At 55.4% G+C, this 12,817-nt stretch overlaps 1 protein-coding gene across 13 annotated transcripts in view; it reads right to left on the bottom strand.

Moving 5' to 3' along the window:
* Positions 1-12,817, bottom strand: part of Agap1 (ArfGAP with GTPase domain, ankyrin repeat and PH domain 1) — a 488,301-nt gene that overhangs the window by 300,380 nt on the left and 175,104 nt on the right. The window lies entirely within an intron of this gene.

Below are 12,817 nucleotides of genomic sequence, written 5' to 3'. Positions count from 1 at the left end.
GGCTGAGAACTTGCATTCTCCTCAAGGGAAACCCAGTTTTTGAGAGGAAACACAGAACATCATGAGTGGGGTCTCCGCGGTCAGAGTCACATCGAGGGAAGGACGCTGGACTAGCACACACGGGTTAGACAGAACTACCGATGGGGCCTCCGTGCGGCTGGGACAGTGGTGCAGCGGGCTGACAAGAGGCGTTAGAGACCACGCTGGGTTAGCGAGACCACCAGGGACCCTGTCGGGGCATGGGGGACGGGAGGAAGCAGGTTGCCAGGGCTGCCCTGCACCCCCAGGCGGCCTGGACCACAGGCCTCCACAGAAGGAAGCAGGCCACACCAAAGACAAATGGCTTTCGAGATTCCGGGCTGAGTCCACTGAGTCGCCCTCACGGGGACCCTCCATTCCTGTCTGAGAAAGCGGCACCTCCGTCCTGCCTCTCACTGTCAACTCCTCTAGGAAGACACCTTAAGAACGCCACGGGAGCCAGACAACCCAACTCTCCAGGCGACACTGCCAGGCCTCCCCACTGGCCCAGAGACTGTGTGCAGGCCTGTGCCTCCCTTCACCAGGGACCTTCCACCTAGAATCCCAGGTGGAACACAGAGTTCCTGCCCCAACCCCCACAAGTGTCCAGGGCCCTCCAGAGGGAGGCTGCCACCTGAGGCCGGGGCTCACTGACCTTCTTACCCAGACTTGCCAGGTCCCTGCACCTGCCCACACACGAGGTCACTCTCCCCACACCTGTCCAGCCCTCCAGGGAACCCTGCTTGCTTTGCTGAGTTTGCTCAGAGTGAAACACAAGAAAAACCTCCAGCACTGCAGCCAAGGCTCACGCTGCTGCAGAGAGAAGTGGGGTTCAAGAAGAGGGCCAGGCAGACGCCCACTAGGTGAGGGCCGCAGCAGGGACAGCTAGGAAAGACACTGCACCCAGACAAGTCCTCCACCGACCCGCCCCAGATGCAAGAACACCTGGGTTCTTCACGGGTTAAGAGGAGGACAACACCCTTCCACAGTAGGGCTGTGTCCCATCGGACACACCAGACACCCCCTAGGTGTGACGGCCGTCTGAAGTCAAGCCCACACACTCCAACACTCTGTCCGCACCCTGGGGCTGCCCCCCACCAGCTGAGTGGCCTGGCCTTTCTCATCCCCCCCTCTTCACCTTGCTCTACCTGGGTGGACAAGGAAACCTGATGGGCAGGGAGTGACAAAGCCCTCTCAAGTGCCCAGACCACGGGGAGCAGCCCTGGCAAGGCAGTGTCACTCACCATCTCCTCCAAGGTCACCATGTCCTCTCATAAAAGACAAACCCAACACAGTGACCCTGGTTTCCAGACTTCCAGCAGAGGCCAAGAAGGCAAAAATGATCTCCCCATTTTTAATTTGCTAAACAAGAGAGGCTGGGCACCTGCTACTTCCTGGTGAGACGGGCCAAATTCAACCTTTCAAGAAAAATGACATTTGAAAAGCCAATCTGTCTCTGTCTCCTTGGGAAAACCTCCTCCTTCACACCAAGACTCTGGAGACCTAGTTAGCCACACTGGCCGGGGTCAGGGGAGGCGAACGGGGTCAGTGCAAGAGTTTACACACCTTCCCCACAACTCTGAGTTCTAACTGGGCACCTGAGTGTGGGCACAGCCATGGTGAGCCTGCCTGGGGCCATCTAGCAGGTCGGATCTATCAAACCGTGCATCCCACATGGATTTCCAAAGTCCTCTGATCACAGGAAGATGTCTGTGCTTGAAGCTACTTAAGCGATTTCAAGGTAAAACCTTAGAACTCGTCTGGGGCTGCTGGGTCCCCCAGGGGACACTCTGCCTACAGCCTTCCCACAGCACACTTCCTGGAAGTTGAGAAACTGAGCAAAGCCAGGGATCCTGGTGGCCAGGGCTGAGCTTCCAAGGCCTCAGGATGGCCTGTCCTCGGTGCTCCAGAAATGCCCTAAGAGCTGGGCAACCGTGCCAGGCCCTCCAAGTGCTGCAGCCATTCAGACCAATGCTGATCACTCCAACCCACGGGCAGCATGACATCCTGCCATGCCACCATCACCCTCCAAGCTCGGGTTGAAGTCTTGGACTCCCTGACCTCGATATGACACTAGGAGGTCATACTGGCATAAGGTGGTCTAACACAACACGGGGAATGTGGGGACACACACGATGGATGCCACAAGAAGACAAAAGCAGAGATTTCCAAGCCAAGAGACACCCGGTCTATCGGGAAACCATCAGAAGCTGGAGAGAGGTGGGGACAGGTTCTCCCTCACAGCCTCAGGGAACCAACCCTGCCGCGACCCCGGCTTGGACTCTGGCTGCAGAACTGAGCAGCACACCTCTGTTGTCAAGCCGTCAGCGTGCGGCACCTGCCTGCTGCAGACCGTGCAGACTAACGTGATCTTGCTACCAAGTGCCCTCCTCTATGCGCTGGCCTGTGCATGGACACACGCGGTGTCTTCCCCAGCTGCGTAGGCCATGGCTCCAAATCAGCCAGGCAGCATGACCTTGCACCTGAGCTTCAGCGCAGAGGGACCCTCCTGGTCAGCAGCACCACACTCCAGTGTTTGCAGAGACCTCATCTCAGTCCTGACTGGCCGCCACAACCTCTGGTCAAGGTAGACACACCAGCCACCCAGATGCCCATGCCAGCTCTGCACACATCTTCACTCCTTTGGGGACGCCTACTGTCTACAAGCCACCAGGCTGTGCCCAGGGAACATGGGTGTCTGTCCCCCCATCCACAAGCACAAAGTCCCAAAGCAGAGACCAGAGGCCTCTGGACCAAAGGAGAGTGGACATGCAGGAGTGGGGAGAAGCCTGGCCAAAGGGGCGGTCAGAGAGGGGCCGTAGACTGGAGAGGGCTGAGGGGGGTAGGCCGCAGGGCTGGGTGAGGACGGCCTGGAGGACGAAGCCAGCAGGTACCTCATCCCTGACTTGCTCTGCATAAGCAATCCCGAGGGGAGGCTCAGGAGTCATCCCGCCCAGTCCCGCCCCTGCCCGCCTGCCCTGCCCTGAGGAGATGGACAGCTCTGGAGACCCACTGGACTGCCTGAGCCTCCGTGTCCTCTGTAACATGGGCTTTCCTTCACAGGCAGGCAACCGAGGAAACGCACTCAGAACCTGCGGAGGACCCAGCAGCGGGTCAGCCAGGTCTCCATGCAGAATCCGTCCCCTTCCCTGCTCAGCCCTCAACATCCGGCCTCCAGACCTCTGCAAACCTCCACTGTGGCCTCACATTCTCAGAACAGCCTGTGCTCCTCGGCTGGGTTTCTGCAAGCTTCCTCCTGCCGGCTGCCAGCCTCTGGGCCCTCTCAGACACTGCACATCCAGAGGGTCCCACCACAGCCCTGTCCTGAGCCCAGCCCGCACCTCCTCACCCCAGGGCTCAGCCTCCCTGTGCAGCCCCAGCTGGCCCCACCCTCCCAGCTGCTCCCCAAACATCAGGACATGTGGGGCCCCCTGCTAGGTCCACCCTCCACCCAGCTTAGCCATCTTGCTTGCTCAGGCTGACCTCACTGACTAGGTGGCCTCCAAAGCAAAAGGAGGGGAATGGAGTCTGTCCCTGGGGACAATGACATTCCCTGCCATGGCAGCAGCCCCAAGGCCTTCAGCACACCTCAGCCACCTCCCTGGGGAGCAGGACCACTGGGCATCAGCGTCCAGCTCTGGCAGGATGCCACGATGACGCTCCTCCCCACAGGCACATTGGCACTGTCCATGTCTTCAGGTGCCAGGTGAGCGGTACTCCTGGGTGCTGGGTGATCAGTACTTCTAGGTGCGGAGCCTCAGCCAGGAAAGGCTCCCAGGAGGTGAGGAGCTCCCTCCTGAACTCGGCCATGGCTCTGGCTTGGCAACCCCAGGTGAAGGGCTGCAGACCCAACTCCCACCATCTCCACAAGGAGGGGACTCTGCCCCCATCCGGAAGGCCTCTTCCTGCTCTGAAGTCACTTCCTCCGCCCCCCCGAAATAGCATAATTCATCTTTCATTTCACCAAACGCTCAGGCACCCAGACTGGGGAACTGAGAACATGACGCAGGGGCGCTCCCGACACAAGCAGGCTCCGCTAGAGTCCATGCTGGCACCTGGAGAGGCAGACCACAGAGGGCAGGTGCAGGGGGTCAGGTGACAAGTCAGGCTTTGACAACTGTCTTCTCCAGCTTCCCTGAAGGAAAATCCTTGAAATGAGAGTATCATTGGTGGCAGAATGGTCCCAGCAGGTCCTGTTGCCCTTGGTGTGGCCGAGAATCCCTTATCCAAGATGCTGGGGACCACAGTTGCTTCAGAGCCTTTTCAGATTTAGAAAGTTTGCAGAGACTTCACCAGCTGATCATCCCTAATCCGAAAATCTGAAATGATCCCAAATCTGAAACTATTTGAGCATCACATTAGTTCTCCAAATGTTTTGGATTTTGGAGCATTTTAGATTCCAGATTTTTGAATCACAAGTGTTCAATCTGTATTTTAAATTCAAACCTGCCTTCTCATCCTAGTCATTAGATATTTTCCTACCTGAATTTTAGGGAACATACCCAAACTCCATATCCAAGTTCACTTTTTAATGTAGATTTTTAAAATCTATTTGATATTCAATTTTCCAGAAGGTCCTACCAGTTATCACACCACCTTGCCACAGCCCATGCTATAGACTTGTTGCACGAGTGACAGTCAATCTTCTCTGCCTGCCCATTATTATTACGTAACATTACGTTTCATCAGGGACAATTTATTTTCAAAAGTGGCTTCAGTCTCCCCAAACCTGGCCTCCATGATGGATACCACTGACAAAGGCCTGGCTCAGACACCTGGGAGCAGGTGCTGGCGATGAGGCGACAATCGGAGGTAGGCCAACCCTGGAGCTGGCCTTCTGGGCTGGGCAACAGGCATGACTTGCCCTCTCCAAGGTGAGGCCAGGACTCTGCAGCTTTGGTAACAGCACCACAGGATGGGGAGACAGAGCGCCCCCTCCTGCTCCTTCCCGAGCCAAGGGAGGCACGGCATGTCACGCACTCAGCACACAGGCAGGTCTGTGCGCCATTGCCGGGGGGACTGTGTGAACCCAGTGCCACTCAACCCAGCAGCACCTCGCACACTCACTGCCCACCCCCACCCCCCACGCCATCATCAGAGGAGCAGCTCCTTATGGGAAAGCAACCTTGAGCGTGATTTATGGGGGTTCCACTTCACCCCAAAGGCAGGCTGACTTCCCAGGAAGGCTGCCCACCACGCCCCTGCAGTGTGCCCTGGGCCTGCAGCTGTAAGAGCCAGGCATCTCCCTACAGCCAGCGGGGCAGAGAGAGGGAGGTGGGCAGAGCCCTCCCAGGTGTGAGGTGGGCGTGCTCGGTGAAACAGAAGCACGGCAGGAAAGGAAGGGCGCCGCGGGGCTCTTCCAGCTCTTCCACGTCTCTTCATGACGTCTTACGGGTGTCCCTTACCGTCCAACCTCAGCCCGTTCCTGAGCCTAACACTGTGGGAACGAGTTCAAGATCCGGGAGGCTGGAGTAAGAACTCGGTTCCTTCTGGCACTTCAATCACACAGCCAAGAGCTACTGCGCTGAGGTCCCTTTTAAATGTCTCATCCGTGTTGTCAGTTCTGCTTTAAGAGGGGAAAATAAAGCAACTGCAATTTCCTATTCAAAAAAAAAAAAAAAATCTCTGTTGGGAGTAAACACGCCGCAGATGTTTGACATTTCTGTTCTATCATTTTCACTAATTGGACTGAAAGCTATTAACGTATCATTAGCAGTTCTGCAAGCAGCAGAGTGGCAGCCATGACAGCCAGCCTTCCAACACTCTGTGCAGGGTTTCTTTCTCCCCAGGACATCTCCATTATGCTCACAGCATCCTGTGACCCCAACACCTCCAGATCCACCAGGGAAAGTTCAGATGCTGATTGCGATCCCGGCAGCCGGCTGCAGAGAGAACCTCATTCCCAGAAGGCTTTGCAGCTCCTTACCCCACTTTCCTCCTATGACCTTGTGCAGTGCCAAGGCCTAGGGACCCACAGTGGCACAGTCCCATCTGGAAATGAGATTGTCCAGTGCCCTCAGCTGAGGCTGCAGGGGGTCTGCCTTCCCTCGTCCACTGACAGCCGCTGCAGCTGTGAAGCCATCACTGCGCTTAGGAAAACCTTGAGGAGGACGCCCGAGACACCCTCCTGCAACTTCCGTTCTTCACTATTGGTCTCCATCCTTAGATTCTCATGAACAAGCCAAGGCTGGAAACTATTCTTGAGAGTAAGCTGCATTTGAGAGCACACAGTTCCCCTTTTCCTTTGGAAAGAGGAGGGGAATTTGAGCATCTGACCCTGAGGTCACTGGGCAGCAGATGCTCTCTGGGGGCTGCAGATGGGCTTGCACTTTCTCAACTGTGACAAGGGGGACGCAGCCCAAGAGGCAGCTAGGGGTCCTCCAGCCATGGCTGACAGGGACGTCCACGAAGATGTTTTGTAATTTTACCTAAAACTTTCTCGCTTGTTATTTCGTGGTATTTTAGATAAAACAGGAAGAATATCTGCAAAGTGGACTGAGAACACACTGAAAAGGACTGTGAACTCTTGTTTCTCCCTGAGGGATTATAAAACAAATTTAATCAGGAATTTGCCTTTGTCTTCCCAGCACAGGGGTTGAGCCCAGGGGCACTCTAGCACTGAGCTGCATCCCCAGCCCCTTCCACCTTTTTGTTGTTGTTTATATTTTACTTAGCAACAGGGTCTCCATGAGTTGCTTAGGACCTCACTTAGTTGCTGAGGTTGGCTCTGAACTCGTGATCCTCCTGCCTCAGCCTCCTGAGCCACTGGGATAAGAGGCATGCACCACCGTGTGCAGCCATTTTTTATCTTGAGACAGGGTTTTGCTAAGTTGTTGAGGCTCGCCTTGACCTCAATTCTCCTGCCTCAGCTTCCGGAGTCAGCGGGATTACAGGCATGCACCACCACACCCAGCTGCCAGATTAAAAAAAAAAAATCCATCTGGCTTTTTAAACGGGGGGGGGGGGGGGGGGGGGAATACTTAAAAATACTTAAGTCAGTAACTTATTTACATTGGGGCTTTGAAAAAGTTTTTCATTGTGACATTTAAAAGGAATTTTGGACCGCGTGTTATTCTTACACTGTGAAAAAAGGTTTACTGGTAAATTATCTTACAAACCTCAACTGAATCAGATTTTACTTGCTCTGGCAATTTTGTTTTTTTAAAACGTAACATTTGGAAATAAAAAGGTACTATTCCAAGGGTGCACCACAGGGGGTAAGGACCCGCGGGATGCCAGCTACGCGCCTCTGTGGCTGGGACACTCAGGCTCTGACTTGAGAGGAGCAGCGCTGGCCTCCACTCAGTCCCCAGTGAGACAAAGGGAAGCAGGAAGGAGTCCTGGTCAGCGCGGCAGGTCAGAACTCCCCCAAACTGGACTGCCTTTCCTAACAATCCCTGATGAAACCGGGAGGGGACTAAACACCAGAAGAATGAGAGAAGGGGCCCAACTGAATGTAACGGCCCGCGCAGGTGGGCACCAGCAAGGGGACTCTCGGGAGGCTGGGTGGGAGGGGCGTCTGGCTCCTGCCCCACCCCCACCCAGCAACACCCCAGATCACTTTACCCCAAAGAGGAGGGGAGGAGAGGAAGGGAGGCCATGGTCCTGCCCCCTCTGACTCCTGACTAAGGAACAGGACTCATAAGGCACCGAGGTGAGCAGGGGAATGAGCATTCATACCACGCCCCAGGACAGGCCCCGACAGGGCAGTTCAGAGGGGCAGGCAGAACACAATACACCTACGGGACGCCACCCTCCTCGGGGGCAATGACATCCCTCCCAGGTCCTGCGGTCCAGACAGCGGGGTCGAAGCCCAGGTGCTGCACTCCCCTGCAGCTGCAGGACACGTGGGGCAGGCGGCAAAGGGGAATGCGGGTGACTGAGCAGCCCTTCTGGTCCAGGGCACTCAAGGGATGGCTCTCTTCAACCCCATTCCCCCCACCACAGGAGGCAGGACAGAGGACGCTCCCAACAGCCCAAGGTGCCTCAGAACAGAGAGGGAAGCTTCCCAGGTGGACCACCACAGTCCGCCTGGGCCCAGCGGGAGCGAGCAGCTCTGACCAGAACAGCCGCCTGGTGAAGTCAGAGCGGCCTCAATGCGGCAGAGACACTGTCTGCGAGACACGCAGGAGGAACGCTCAGGGCAGGACTTCACGGAAAGGCCCCCCAGGGGAAAGGCAGAGCTGCTGGAGAGAAAACCAACTCAGGGGGAGTCCTCGCCACCTCCCACACAGAGTGACGGCACCAAGAACCAGCACCAGGGCTCCTAAGGACAGAGGCCTGGCAACAGCACTGGGACGGAGGAGGGGACGCATGAGAAGACGGGAGCTGAGAGATGTGGCGGGGCTGGGGGGGGCGGGGGCGGGGGGGGGGGGCTCCCGTAGAGGGTTCAGCCCAGAGGGCTGGGGAGAGCGTCCACAGGAGAGGACGGACGGCCCGCAGGGCCAGTGGGATCTCTGACGACAGGTCCCAGCAAGAGGGGGAGAAAAGTCTTCAAAGATGAAGGACAGGGGGTTTTCCCGAAATGCAGAAAGACCCGAATGTACAGATCCAAGGGGCCAGCAAAATCCCAGAAAGCTCCAATTCCAGAAAACTAGGGCAGGCCCCCAGCTTTAGAGATGTGCCTCCTGAGCCTGTGGGAAAACCCGGGGCGCACACGGCAGGAGCCCCACAAGAGGGGCTGCTGCAAGGGTTTTCACACAGGATCGTTTGGGACACTGTGTTGCAGTAACAACCAACTAAGTGAGGCCAAGGGCAGATGGACAGGCTGTCGGCAATGCCCCCCCCACCCCAAAAGGAAAGCTGAGAAGCTGCAGCTCCAAACTGCACCTTCCAAAACCTTGCCTTGCTTTGGGCGCACCAGAAAGCCCTGTGGACGAGCACGTGGGCGGGAGGCAGCCTGCCTTGTCACGAGGGACAGGCCAGCCGCCTGGTATGACCTAGATCAGGTGGAGTTCTTAGCGTGGATCTGATGCTTACCTCCAGGTGGGAGGCTTCGATCTGAAACGTCTCTGTCTCTTCTCCCGACTGAACTTGGCATTTGGAAGTCCCACTCTTCCTAACACTTCAACGCTTTTGGATTTATTAATTGAAGAGTACTCTGAAGTTGCAAGTAGTTGATAGGTTTAAGAAAAAAACACAGAGCCGCTCGCTTGAGTAAGTAGCTCAAGATTCTCGACGGCAAGTAAACAAAGCGAACGTTAACTGGGTGGAAAGGCAGATGTGAAACTGAAACGTGGAGACTCGGGTCCTATTTCATGTTCTTGAAAAGAGCTGTATCGTTGTCTTCAAAATGTATCGACGGACCTGAAATTTTTATTGATGAAATACTCTTAGGTACTAGAAAGCTGCTTTAAGTGTCTTTTAAAAATGTGATTTGCTGCTCAAGAAGATGATGGAAAACTAATGTTCAGAGAGATGGCTTCTTGAATTTCCAAAACTTGGATTCAAGTTCTTTACATTTCAGTTTCCAAGAGCTCTGGGTTAAAATACCAATTGGCAAATTCACACACAAAACCCATTAAGAGCTCTCTTCTCCACATTACACCTTGTAAAACACTTTGGCCAGGTGGTTAGCGTGGGATATGCAGACCAACCTCCACCATCCACACCCACATTTTGTCAGTTTTTCCCCCTCAAACACCCCATCCAAACGTGCTGACAGCACATCCTCCCAGCAAAACGAGCTCCTGACCCTGTTGCACAGTCGGACACTGAAGAGAAAGAAACACGTGGCATCGTCAGGGACCTTGTGGGGAGGGTGGCCAAGAAGGGCACACTAGGACTTCACTTTGAAACAGGCCATGGACACAGGAGAAACGGCCCAGAGGGAGGAGCCCATATGTGCACAACCAGGCGCCTCCTTGGGCAGCAGAGCCTGTCTGGCCCCCGGGAGGATAAGGCAAGGCCCCCCTAGTTCAGAGCCCCCAGGCCCACTCAGCTGCCCCTGAGCCACGCCTGGGACCTCCCTGCAGAGCTGCCACTGGAAGAGATCCTGGACTCCTAAAAGCTCCATGAAAGTCACTCTTCTCCCCCAAAACTCAATAGCCAACATCGAGTCTCACACCCAGCTGTGGCCAGCTCATCCCAGATGGCACAGCAAGCTGATGTCCTGCTGAGCCTCGGGGCTTGTTTGCTGTTCGGTAAAATGGGTGAGAGGATCAAACAAGTTTCCTTCAAAGGGTCAACTTCAGGCCACACCTGCAGCTGAACAGCTTTCCAGCTTCTGCAATCTCGGTCTCGGTAGGTGGACGCACAGGTAGTAACAGCCGCTGGCTTGTCCTGCCACGGTCAGGAGCGCACAGGGGCTGGCAGCTCCTGGTAACGTACCATTACCAGTGGCTCAAAAATCCAACTCATCGTGGCAGCTTCACAATGACGGCATCATTGTTTCCAAATGGAGCCACACACACACAATGTCCCGGGACATCCAATGAAAAGAAGAAGCAGGTCTAAAATGATGTTGCAGAGGATGAAAGATGTGTGTCTTGCTCTCAGATTCCCACAGACAAACCAGCCTCTCCCAGGACTGTGGTCGCCCATGCCTTCTGGAGATCCAGGAGCTTCCTCGTCCTCCTCACGTCAAAGCAGCTCATGAGGTAAGCAAGTCCTGGACAAGTGCTTCTCCAATGGCTCCGGGAAAAGGGTTCCAGAAGTCTCAGGACTTATCCATGTGGGTGGCATGTTTCCAACTCAGAGCAGAGCGTCCAGGCAAGTAGAGATCAGGGGAACGACCGTCATCCTCAACCAACTGCACGCTTTGGTTCTCACTGCTCTTGGGCCAGAGGACTCTAGGCGACCCCTTTCCAACCGTCCCGTTACAGCCCGTGGCTGGCTTCTGCCCTCCGCCTGCGTCAGTCGCTGGAGTCCTGGCCTCTAAAGCACACTCTCGAGTCCCACAGTGCGCTAGGCACTGGGTCAGGGCTGGGAGTGCAAAGACAGCGGCAGGCTCTGTGCCCTGGACAAGCTAGGTGCCAAGGGAGGGGAGACAAGGAAAGAGGCCACACTTGAGACCAGAAGACCAGTCAGGTGGGCTGGGAGGCCACAGGCGGCCAGGCCTGGCTGACTTTCAGTCATCAGTGAAGGAGCCTCGCAGTCAGATCTGACTTACGATCAAACAAGCGACCTTCGGGCCACCACTGCTGGGGCAGCTAATGCTCGGTGCCCGCAACAGCCCCAGAAAGGGCTCGCGGGTTCCACTGAGTGTGTCCACCATGCACGCCAGTCCTTCAGAGGAACAGGCACTTCAGGTTGGTTGTTTCATTTGTAATATTTTGCAGACTTAAGTATTTAAAAATAAAAAGTAAAGCAGAGGCCTCGGTGGATGAAGAAAAGAAGCCCTACTCCTCGCCTAGGCAAAGCTTCCTCACCGAGCAGTGCACCAAGCCTGAACTACGTCCCCTAGTGCCAGGATTGGGTCCATGGGAGCAGCGCAGGGGGCAATGCAGGCAGCCCGGGGGGCTACCCAGCTCCAACGCCAGGGCCAACACATCCTACCTCTCTACACCCTCGGATCACAGCGTTCTAAGCCAGTGCTTGCCGTGGGAAAGTAACTTCATGCTAAGAGATGATGTGTTACACGAACCCTGTTTTTGAATATGCAAAAAAATATTCTGGAAATGAATATGCAGAAGGACTGGTTTACAGTGGTTCGTTCACATATAACTCTGAATACAAACAAGGTATCAGGCTACGGGGAGCAACCATCCCCCTAGGTGGCACTTCATTCCTCAGCCCCATTCCTGTCCGTCATCAGGAGCACAACAGGAGCAGGGCTGGAAGCTGCCTGGGGAACAGCCAGAGACCAGCACCAAGGCACCGCACGTTGGATTCTGCTTTGTCTTTTACAACCCCTTTTAAAACCTCTAAAACCCCTTCGTAGCTCACCGGCAGTAACACTCCAGCCAAAAACTCCCTCCCCTACTGGGTGGGGTCTGTCCTGGGATATTTCTTTCTGCAGGTGCTGGGGATGGAGTCAGGGCCTCTCCATGCTAGACAAGTGCTTGACCGCAGAGCTCCACCCCAGCGCTCCACCCCAGCCCTCACCTCAGATATTTCTTTTGCTGATGGTCACATTCCACTTTCCCCATGCCCTCTGGGAAATTGTGTTAAGATCCTCTATCAAGAGTATCATTATGGCTGGGTTGTGGCTCAGCGGTAGAGCGCTCACCTAGCACGTGCAAGGCCCTGGGTTTGATCCTCAGCACCACATAAAAATACAGAAAAAAGTTAAGTTACGATACCTTTGTGTCCAACTACAACTAAAAAAATTAATGTTAAAAAGAGTGTGGTTACTTTATTAGAAGGAGGTCTCCAGGTCTCTGTCCCTCCTTCAGAGCACCTGCACCCCCACCCCCACCAGGGCCAGCGTTGTTTGCTGGGGAGCACCAAGACCCCTGTGGTCTGCCACCCAGAGTGGGTGGAGACCAGATGTCCCTGTGACGTTCTCCTGGGAACATAAGCCCCTGGATCTTGGCCTGAGCTCACCCCTGCCAGGCCCAGGTGTTCCTCCAGGGGGTCCTGCGCCTGGGACGTATCAGAACAAGCCACATCTGCCACCCATGCTGACGTACCCTCAGGCCGAGACCTCTGCCTGAGTCAGAGAACACGCCAGGACACAGCGCTCTGGGCAGCTGGACATACCTGGAGCCAGTTCACCTTAGATGGCTCCTGAGGAGGCAGGAGAATTGGGTGCAGAGGATTTGGGGGGCCAGACACCAGCAGCTCACTGCTATCACCTGAGTCAGTTCTGAGGCCACAGGGGTCTGGAGATTCCTCCTGTCCGTTCCCTGAAGTCTGT

Source organism: Marmota monax, unplaced genomic scaffold (assembly GCF_021218885.2).
Source record: "Marmota monax isolate L192 unplaced genomic scaffold, Marmota_monax_Labrador192_F-V1.1 WCK01_AAM20220418_F8-fsc00041, whole genome shotgun sequence".
NCBI classification, from domain to species: Eukaryota; Metazoa; Chordata; class Mammalia; order Rodentia; family Sciuridae; genus Marmota; species Marmota monax.
Note: the sequence above shows the minus strand (reverse complement) of the source record. Positions and strands in the feature narration are given on the sequence as shown.